The 11,307-nt window shown below is 37.2% G+C and overlaps 1 non-coding gene across 1 annotated transcript; it reads right to left on the bottom strand.

Moving 5' to 3' along the window:
- Window positions 1–7,697: 7,697 nt before the first annotated feature.
- On the bottom strand, window positions 7,698–7,804 carry LOC121217469 (small nucleolar RNA R71). The gene has a single exon (XR_005913555.1). It is a non-coding gene; the product is annotated as a small nucleolar RNA R71 (small nucleolar RNA).
- Between the last annotated feature and the right edge of the window lie 3,503 nt (window positions 7,805–11,307).

Genomic DNA, 11,307 nt, shown 5'->3' on the forward strand with positions numbered 1-11,307 from the left:
TTCATTCTCACTATCATGGAAAAGAATGGAAATGTATTGATGAATACGCCATTGGCAAGAATTTTGATGAAGAGCGAATAAATCAGCACCAACAAAATCTGGAATTGTGTGATCAAAAGTTGACATATCATCTGCTTGTTTGTTGATCATGTGGATTATCTAATTTTTGGTGTGAAATTTCCATGTTTTTGTAAATCTTTTCGAATGAAATTTAAAGGGTTTGCTTGTTTGAATTTGAGTATGTTAACACCCTCGTTGTTTAATTTGTGTAAATTGTTGGAGATAAAAGGACTCTTTTTGCCATTTGGATCGAGTAGTCAAAATCATGTTCTTTAATCCTGAGTTTGCTATTATGAATCATCCATGAAAGAAAGCAAGCATCGTAAAATTTGTTTGATGAATGTGTAAACAATCTTTGTTTGTATGATACTTTGTCTTTAAGTTTGAAAATGAGCCATGTGAATCTTGTTCGTTTGTTAAGCAAATCAAAATTTTGTTTTCGGAGGATGTTCTAACTGTGGACTAAAAATCCGACATGTTTTGAATATAATGATTTGAGTTGCTTAGTGCTCTTTCTATGAAGTTGGTCATGAAATTGCCAAATCAAATTGAAATGGCAAGAGAAAATTTTGTCTTTGACCCCGGTGAACACCATTCTATATCATTGCCTAAGGTAATCGAACCATGGAAGTTGACTTCCAAAACCATAGCTATCAAATGCCTTGTGATTTATGTTAGTTTCCATCGAAGAAAAAGGTAAGAACGATTTCTATTTTCGACCCCGTATTGATTATTGTTCAAACTGTGAATCAAATCTCAAAAAGTTCCTTTGTGTTTAATCTTCATCGTGTCACTAATTCGTTTTATTCTTTTAAAGGTGACAATGTGAAGTGGTACCCTCCTAAAGAGGAGGGCATGCGAATGAGCTTCTTTTGATCCGAGTTAATTGTGGCTTTCAGAATCTTCAACGATTTTCGCGAGTAAAATGGCCCGATTTGGGGACAAATCGCTTTAAAGAGGAGGGATGATACGACCATGCCCCGGGCACACTTTTGGATCAGCTCCCTAAGCATTGTTTGCAATCCATGCGAGCTGAATTAGTTCAATTTCATTTCGTTAAGCTCCGTTTAGCTCGTTTCCAGCTCACTCGAGCTCAAGTCAACTCACTCAAGCTCAATTCAGCTCAATCTTAACCAATGAGCTTATTTTAGCTTTCTTTAGCTTGCATTTATTTTGCTGAAATAAACCATTTAATTTGTCATTAGTTAAATTAGTTGTTTATCTTAAGTTAGTTAATTTGTTAAAATCTGGACAAATAATTAATTAAGTGTTTTAATTATATCTAAATTAAATACTTAATTAATTATGATGTTTTAAATATGTCTAAATTGTTAATATGTATGGCCAAATTTAATGTGCAAATTATTGAGTTCATATGCTGCTAATTTAATGTGTTTGAAATGCATTTAATTGCTGATTTAATTTGCTGCAGGTTCATGAACGATTGGTGCAATGTATGGGAGTGTGCATGCACAATTGAGGTTCAATGGATGGCATTTAAAGGAGCACAGCATTTGGGACGTTCATGCAAGAGGAGTTGCTGAAGTTCATGTATTTGAAGATTCATGATCATATTTATGGGGGAAAATACATGGGACGTTTCATGCATATTCATGCATTTCAATGACCATTCAAGTATTTTAGGCACATTAATGCCTCATTCAGCCAAGGGAGATGTAGGATCATTAAAGAGCTGCACATTCATGAATTATGAGATTCTTCAAGGCTAAGGATGCATGAATGCATCAAGTGAAGCATCATGATGGTTCGGCCAATTCATGTACATCTTCAAGCATGAACTGGATTTTAATGCTATGTGACATGTTAAATACCTGTGTGAACAGAATTTAAGTTAGTGTGAACAACATAGATGCGAATATCAATAGGCATTTTAGCTTATAAATAGCTTACTTGTTTATTGTAAAAGGTTACAGAATTTGATCAATTAAACTTAATGGAACTTTTGTTCTTGTGAGGTTACTCCTCTCTTCTTTCGTTCGAGTCTCGTTCTGACTTATCTAGCTCGCTAGTGGCGTCAACCCGACTTCTTGAACTTATCACCATCCTGGTGTGCATTCATCCACCTTTTTATACTTTGGTTCCTACCTCTCTATAGGTAACGGTCAAGGTCCATCTTCGACAATCCATTAAACCCACTTTAAGCAATATAAGTCCCGGGGCAATACTTCATATATATTGAATCGTTCTTCGCTTAAGTTCTATTTTTCCATTCCATTTTAACTATTAAATTATAAACAATATTTCTTTATTTCACGAGCCTATCAAACATCTATCCAAACCATCTTTTGAACCCATTTTCTCAACTTCCGCTATAAAAAATCATCTAACTCCATCTATCTACAAAATCGAACAAACTTCTCGTCGACGATCGAGCAATCAAGTGAATCGACTCAATCAACCGAGCCAGATCACATCAACAAGTCACTCAAAAAGAAATAATTCGGCACTCCACTCGTGTTTACACTCTTTAATGGCTTTTTCTTCTCTCTAATGCTCTCTCAACACTCGTGCCTTTTTCCACTCAATTTCCTCTCGTGATTCGTAAGCGACTCGTCGTGACCTTATCGTAGTTCAATGGGTCGCTTCAAATGCTTTACAAGGATTGATGTTAGGTTACAGGTAGGCTAAAAGAAACAAGAAAGGCTTTAGGCTACACTGCTTAGAAGATGAATAGAAGAGAATGCCAAACTTACAAACTCGAAACACTTTTTTTTATATCGAATTTTTTTTTAATTGCGTGAAATTCACTACGGGGATATAAAAGAGTGTAGAATGAGATTTTGGAAAAATTTCTATTGAAGTGTCTCCAGACTCTTTTTTTTTACGGATCTTTCACGTTCTTTTGTCCGCACCTAGACCGTATGCAATTTTTTTTCAATTTTTTTTCAAATTTTTTTTTCGAACTCCTTTTTTTTACGTACTATTTCAAATTGACTTCGATGCTGTACTTCACGTTTTTACCAGCTCTATACTAATGATACGATCTCGGTTTAGTAGTTGGCCGAGTCGTTTAGTTCCTGATCGTAAACGAAGAGTAGAATAGACGAGAAGGAGATAGAATATATTTGTGTTCAAAGAAGTAAGATAAGTTCATGCAAAGTTGGATGTGGATTTGGTTTAAGTCGAAAAGGTATGAATAGAATGGACGAGTTCGGTTTAGGATAATTAAGAAATGGTATTGGTTTGGTACGTTTTGGTATTTGGGAATTAGTTCGAAATAGTATGGAATTGGTACGAAATGGTATGGTATTTGGTACGAATTGGTAATGGTTCAAAAGAACCTTGACCCGATACTTAGGAAAGTATGAACTAAAGGTATCAAAGGTGAACGCCACACTCGGTTTAAGGAGTGATAAGTTCAGAAAAGACTCGGAAAGACGCCACTAAAAGCTTAGATAAGTCTTACGGTCTCGAACAAAATTTGAGAGAAAATGCCTCACAAATTTGGCAGCAATTCGCTAATTAAAAAAGTCAAAAGTCCCTTTACAAATTGAATTTAACAACTATTTATAGACAAAGACTAGGCTAGCCGAATAGTCATATGAATGCTTAAGAATTAAGCAAATGAATTCCTTTAATGTGCTTAACTAAATTCGGCTGAATGGAGCTCCAATGGTCATCTTCTAGAAAGAGCAATGAACTTAGAAGCTTGGAAAGATGCATGGCAGCAGCTAGGTTCGGTTAATGGACTTAAACAAACTCAATTAATTGGCAACTTTTGTTGAAAAGTGATCAGCAATTAAAGGAGGTAATGAGCAGCCACCAAGGTGTGAAAACTCAGCTTTGAAGAGTCATGGCATGTGAACATATAGAACCAAACAGCCAAGATGAATCCAGCAATGTGAAAAGAATTAAAAGTCGGCTGAATGGTCAACTTGGGAGTAGGAAACAATAGCTTCTTTGGCCGAACGGTCACCTAGGATACTTCAAACAGCAGCCAAATTTAATTCCCCAAACATGCATGTGCCGTCCCCTTACATGTATCTTCTTTTAATTCATTCATGCACCAAGGACGTCCAAATGGGATGTACCTACAGCAAAATTTATTCAATAAATCAAATACATTTTTAAACACATTAATTGGCAGCAAATGACACAAAAATTATGCACATTAAATTCGGCCACCTTAGGACATAATTAAAACATGTAATAAAATTGACACATTAAAACATGCATAAAAAACATATTAATGAGCTGTAGAAATTAAGACAAATTAATAACATATAATTATAACTCAATTATCATGCATAATTAAATTTGTCCAGATTTTAAACCAAATAAATAATGAATATTAATTGAGCTGTAATAAACTAATTAAATGACTCAAATAATTATTTCAGCTACTATAATAAGGTCTTAATGAAATTGAGCTAGTTCGAGCTCATTGAGCTTGAAAGGAGCTGGAAACGAGCTAAATGAAGCTCCACAAAATAAGATTGAGCTACGTCCAGCTTGCAAACACGACGAGCCTCTGATACGGCCACGCCTTGGGCACACTTTTGGACCAGCTCCCTAAGCATTGTTTGCAAATCCATGCAAGCTGAATTAGTTCAATTCCTTCTCATTGAGCTCTGTTTAGCTTGTTTCCAGCTCACTCGAGCTCAAGTCAACTCATTCAAGCTCAATTCAGCTCAATCTTAACCTAATGAGCTTATTTTAGCTTTCTTTAGCTTGCATTTATTTTCTTGAAATAAATCATTTAATTTGTCTTTAGTTGAATTAGTTGTTTATTTTAAGTTAATTAATTTGTTAAATCTGGACAAATAATTAATTAAGTGTTTTAATTATATCTAAATTAAATACTTAATTAATTATGATGTTTTAAATATGTATGAAATTGTTAATATGTATGGCCAAATTTAATGTGCAAATTATTGAGTTCATATGCTGCTAATTTAATGTGTTTGAAATGCATTTAACTTGCTGATTTAATTTGCTGCAGGTTCATGAACGGATTGGTGCAATGTATGGGAGTGTGCATGCACAATTGAGGTTCAATGGATGGCATTTAAAGGAGCACATGCATTTGGGACGTTCATGCAAGAGGGAGTTGCTAAAAGTTCATGTATTTGAAGATTCATGGATCATATTTATGGGGAAAATTACATGGGACGTTTCATGCATGATTCATGCATTTTCAAGATGACCATTCAAGTATTTTAGGCACATTAATGCCTCATTCAGCCAAGGGAGATGTAGGATCATTAAAGAGCTGCACATTCATGGAATTATGGAGATTCTTCAAGGCTAAGGATGCATGAATGCATCAAGTGAAGCATCATGATGGTTCGGCCAATTCATGTACCATCTTCAAGCATGAACTGAATTTTAATGCTATTTGTGTGAACATGTTAAATACTTGTGTGAACAGAATTTAAGTTAGTGTGAACAACATAGATGCCGAATATTAATAGGCATTTTAGGCTTATAAATAGCTTACTTGTTTATTGTAAAAGGTTACAGAATTTGATTATTGAAAACTTGATTGTGAGGTTTCCTCCTATCCTATTTCGTACGAGTCTCGTTCTGACTTATCTAGCTCGCTAGTGGCGTCAACCCGACTTCTTGAACTTATCACCATCCTGGTGTGGCGTTCATCCACCTTTTATACCTTTGGTTCCTACCTCTCTATAGGTAACGGGTCAAGGTCCATCTTCGACAATCCATTTAATCCACCTTGAGCAATATAAGTCCCGGGCAATACTTCATATAGTATTGAATCGTTCTTCGCTTGAGTTCTATTTTTCCATTCCATTTTCACTATTAAATTATAAACAATATTTCTTTATTTCACCGAGCCTATCAAACATCTATCCAAACCATCTTTTGAACCCATTTTCTCAACTTCCGCTATAAAAAATCATCTAACTCCATCTATCTACAAATTCGAACAAACTTCTCGTCGACGATCGGGCATCTTAAGTGAACCCGACTCCATCAACCGAGCCGGATCACATCAGCCTCGCTTGTAGGCTGAAACAATAGCCGTTCCCGGGGGCGGGTCGTATCAGTGCCTCCTCCGGTGTCTAAATAGGCTTTAGAATGACTAAGAGCCCTCAAAAGTGGCCTTTTCCGAATAGGGTTATGCTTGGGCTTGGTAGAGACACGCCCGTATGACACGCCTGTGTGCGATTACTCCAGCTCGTGGTCAAGGCTGTTGAATAGGCAGGAGCGTGTAGTCTGCCCGTGTAAGTCGTGCTTCGATCTTTCCAAATGGACACGGCCATGTGACACGCTCGTGTGAGGAAGTCCAGGCCGTGTTGATTTCCCATGTGGGTCCATTTTCTCCGTTTCGGCCCGTTTCTCGCTCTTTGTACTCTCCTATACTCACCTAAGTATAAAACATAAAATTAAAGGATTAGGAGCATCGAATTCACCAAATCTAAGGAGAAACCATCCATAAATATGCTAAGCATGGGATAAAAATATGTATAAATTACGGTTTATCAAGATATGTACAAGAGATTATTTTAGTTTCATAAGTATGAATGTGCATTAACACATTTGCTTATTAAAATTATTTAATCGGTTGAATTGACGTAGAGATATCGTCAAGAGCTAATTGGATTTTGGTAGGTAAGTATCTTCATAAGTTCACAAATTACCGAGTTACTATGAATTTATTCGTAATAACATGAACATGAGTTTAATAATTTTAAGTTAAGAAATGTAATTAATCTAACACAATTATGTCATCTTGATGAAAATCATCTTTTGAAATCATGCATTGGAACTTTTCTTTCCTTTTTATTTATTTACTTTGTTAAAATCCTAGTTCTTAATCACTTCTTCAAATCAAAATATTTTTCTTCACAAAAGTGTTTTTAAAATTGCATTCATAAATAATTCTTTTCCCATTCCCTGTGGGTATGATAACTCGACATTTACTTGGCACTTTATTACTTGTTGCCATTGTGTATAGTTGCACATTTCTGTCGTTCCAAGTTTTTGGCGCCGGTGCCGGCATGTGTTTAAAAATTCATTATTTGTGAATTGTTAATTTTTCATTTGGTTTATTTTCCTGTTCAATTTTAACTTAATTAATTTTTATGTGTTTATTTCATGTGTTTATGAGTATTGACTGAATTATCGATTTACTTCCTGTAGACCTTGATATTGAAAGAACTTTTCGACAGCGAATAAGACAAGCAAGTTAGAGATGGACCGAAAAGATGAACTTTGAAAATCCAAATCAAGGAAATGGAGCAAGCCTTTCTCAAAATCCTATCTTTATTGCTGATGATAAGGATAGAGCTCTAAGACAGTATGTTGTGCCAATGTTTCATGATCTTAATTTGGGTATTAGGAGACCCAAAATCAAGGCACAACAGTTCGAACTAAAGCTAGTCATGTTCCAGATGCTTCAGACAATGGGCCAATTTAGTGGAATTCCTACCGAAGATCCTCACCTGCATTTAAGATTGTTCATTGAGGTGAGCGATTCTTTCAAGTTAGCTAAAGTACCCAAAGATGCACTACGATTGAAGTTGTTCCTATATTTGCTAAGGGACAGAGCTCGAGCCTGGTTGAACTCATTGCCACCAAATTCAATTTCTACATGGCAAGAGTTAGCAGAAAGATTCCTCATAAAGTATTTCCCATTTAGCAAGAATGCTAAGCTGAGGAACGAGATCACTGCTTTCTAACAAATGGATGATGAGTCCTTGTATGAGGCATGGGAAAGGTACAAAGAATTATTATGGAAGTGCCCTCATCATGAAATCCCTTATTGCATCCAATTTGAGATGTTCTATAATAGTTTAAATGCTCTATAATAGTTAAATGCTCACACAAGGATGGTAGTGGATGCTTCTGCTAATGGTACTCTCCTTTATAAGTCTTACAATGACGCTTATGAAATCATCGAGAGGATTGCCAGCAATAATTATCAATGACGAACCAATCGATCAATGTCAGGAAAACGAGTTGCTGGAATACATGAAGTAGATGTTCTAATCTCACTCGCATCTCAATGCTTAAAATTTTTACCATTAATGGGTTTAATAGTTTTGCAACACGGCCACTAAATTAATTTAAAAATGTAGCATGTGTCTATTGTGGGGAAGGACACCTGTTAGAAGAATGTCCATCGAACCTAGAATTCGTGTATTACATGGGTAACCAGAACCAAAACCAAGGAAGGCAAGGACTACAATCCAATTCCTATAACCCATCATGGCGAAACCACCCTAATTTATCCTAGAGTAACTAAGGGGCTAGACCCAGTAACACATACGCCCAACATAGACTGACCCAGCCACCTATTTTTACCCATTCAGAAACAACCTCAAGGTGAACCATCCAATGGCTTAGAAAACTTGTTGAAGGCATACATAGCCAAGAATGATGCCTTAATCCAAAGCCAAGAAGCTACGTTGCAAAACTTGGAAAACCAAATGAACCAGCTTGCAACTGAACTTAGAAATCGACCACAAGGTGCTTTACCTCGTGATACGGGGAATCCAAGGAATCAAAGAAAGAAGCATTGTAAAGCGTTGACATTGAGGAGTGGAAAGATATTAGAGTCCAACACAGTCGAAGTTGAAGAGGAGCCAGCTGATGCTCAAGACTCGAAGGAAGTTTAATCGAGTGTTGAAATTTCAGTTTCACCAGAACCAAAATCTGCAAAACCCGATAAGGTAATTTTTGAACCAATCAATTCTGATAAACTAACAACTTCGTTAGATGTAGAATTGCCATAAAAGACGAATCAACCAATTCCAGTAAAGAACCTCCACCACTCTATCCTCAAAGACTTCAGAAGCAGAAGTAGGAAGTTCAACTCAATAAGTTCCTAAATGTACTCAAGCAACTTCATATCAACATCCCGCTGGTTGAAACACTTGAACAAATGCCGAATACGTCAAATTCATGAAGGATATCTTGTTAAAATAATGAATGCTAGGAGAATTTGAGACAATAGCCCTGACAAAGAATGCAGTGCATATCTTGAAGACAAACTTGTAACGCCCCGAATTTGGGCATAGAAGTATTGGGCCTTGAGTATGGGTCCGTAAGGAGGTTGTATATAAGTATTTAATTGTGCAAGGAATGACACAATTAAATGTCTACTCAAGTGGTTAAGGGTCCTGAGAGGAGTTGGAAAAGTCCTGGGTTCAAACCTGGGCTTTAGCAAAAATTTTGGTTTTAAGTGAATAAAACCTTGGGTGCTTAGATGAAGGCCTTTTAAATTATTGTGTTAAATAAATGTCATAAGGAAGCATGTAGTCTAGTGGTTGTGGCGTCATTAAGGTTGTAAGGGAGCCTAGGTTCAAGTCTTGGCTCTTGCAATTTATTTTGGTTTTTCTTTTAAAAGAACCTAGACTTTGGCCTATAGACCTTATAATTAATTAAAGCTAAAATGGTGACACAGAAAGAGCCTGGGGTGGAGTGGCAATGTGGCATGTTGTGTAACTGTGAGGTCTAAGGTTCAAGTGTTGGGATGCACAATGGAATATTTATTTTGCTATTTGAGCTGTGTAGGAGGTGGAGTTGGACTGGAACTCTGTGGTTGAAGTGGTCATATAAAAATAAGGAATTTTCCTAATAGTTGAAAGTAATCCCACATCAGGAAGCTAACATGAGAATTGACAAGAAACTGGCTTTAAATAGAGCGAACAAGATGAGTTGGTGATCATTGGTTTTAGGAGGGATAATTTCACACCTGCTTAACCAAGGTTGGTGATCTTGGACTTCGACGCGTTCTCATAAACAGGTGTGTATTCATGCCCTTCTTTGTTGGAAGTAGGCAAAAGCCAAAAAGTCAAAACTTCAGAATTTGGGGCCTCACAAGCGTGCGATCACTCGTAGGGTAAACTGAGCCCATGAAATGTGGACGTACGTCGAGGAAGGCCACTATGAGCGATCTCATGGGCCTGGGCCACAATGGGCTGTATGGGCCCAATTGGCCCTTGGGCTCGTGTGGGTAAACTTCAATATTAAGTGGGACGTAGATAGACTTGTCAAGTCGCGCACATGACTTAGGTAGTTCTGGGCCACGTTAGGCCTAGATGGGCTGTGTGGGCCCAATAGGCTCGTGGACCACACACGGATTAAATCTGCAATTTGTGATAATTATTGGACTGGGCTATGTAGGTCATATAACCATATCTAAATTTGGGCTAAAAGGGCCACACGAGGGTGTGGCCCACTTGGGCCGAGTAATGGGCCTTAGGCCCATTTGCACCATTATGTTTGTTTAGGCTACTTAAGTCACTCGAGGTGACGGTGGACCATCTGATGGGTCATAAATACCCCCGGTTTGCAAAATGACAGTAATGCCTCTGTAGGGCAAACTAACCATAATACCCTTGTATGGTAGAATGACGATTATGCTCTTATGTTTCGTTTGACTATATTGAGTATGATTTTTCATACACGTAATATTTATGACATGACATATTGCATGGGGTTGGGTTACTATGGACAGAGGTAGTGTACGACCTGTAGCCGTTCTGTACAAGGTTTTCATCCTTTTTGTGATACTTATGGCTTTTAGCCATTCTGTTAATTGGCAGCGTTGCTGCGATATTTATAGCATTGAGCCGTTCTCTTGACTTAGTGTTGCAACCAGTTCTAAGCTTGGTGTGTTGGCTGGGTGGGTCGATTTTATCTCCACATGGTGTGTTGGTTGGTACAGGTGGTGTATTGGTTGGACTGGGCTGGATATCTGTCTGCATATCTGCATCTAATATTGATTTTATATTGGGCTTAGGCCCACCTAATTCTGTTAATGGGCTAGGCTAAACTGTTACTAATATTGAGAATGGGCAATTGATTCTGATGAGGGCTAAGACCCAAGTGAAATAGTACTGGGCTTAGGCCCACATTTATTGTTCTGTTACTGTAATGGGCTCCAGCCCAGGCTGATTCTAAATCCTGCCTGTTTACTAACTGTTTTAATTTAGGAGAGGATTACACACTGAATTTTCATAAACTCACCCTGTTTATTAACTATGTAGGTAATCCCTAGCCTTAGGCGATTTGGAGCCGCAAGGGACTCGGAGGTGGCCACACGACCACTGATGATCTGCTGTAGACTTTTTATTTGAATTTTATATTTGAGGTTTTAATTCTGTAATAAGGCCCTTGAGGGATTAAATTTTTAATTGGGATTTTGATTTCCTTATTTAAAACTGCTAAGCGCGAATTTTCAAAAGTTAATAACTATTGCAGCGGAGATATATTCACCTCAAGAAGAAGAACAGAAAACCTTGATTTTAGTCA

Source organism: Gossypium hirsutum, chromosome A02 (genome assembly GCF_007990345.1).
Source record: "Gossypium hirsutum isolate 1008001.06 chromosome A02, Gossypium_hirsutum_v2.1, whole genome shotgun sequence".
NCBI lineage: Eukaryota > Viridiplantae > Streptophyta > Magnoliopsida > Malvales > Malvaceae > Gossypium > Gossypium hirsutum.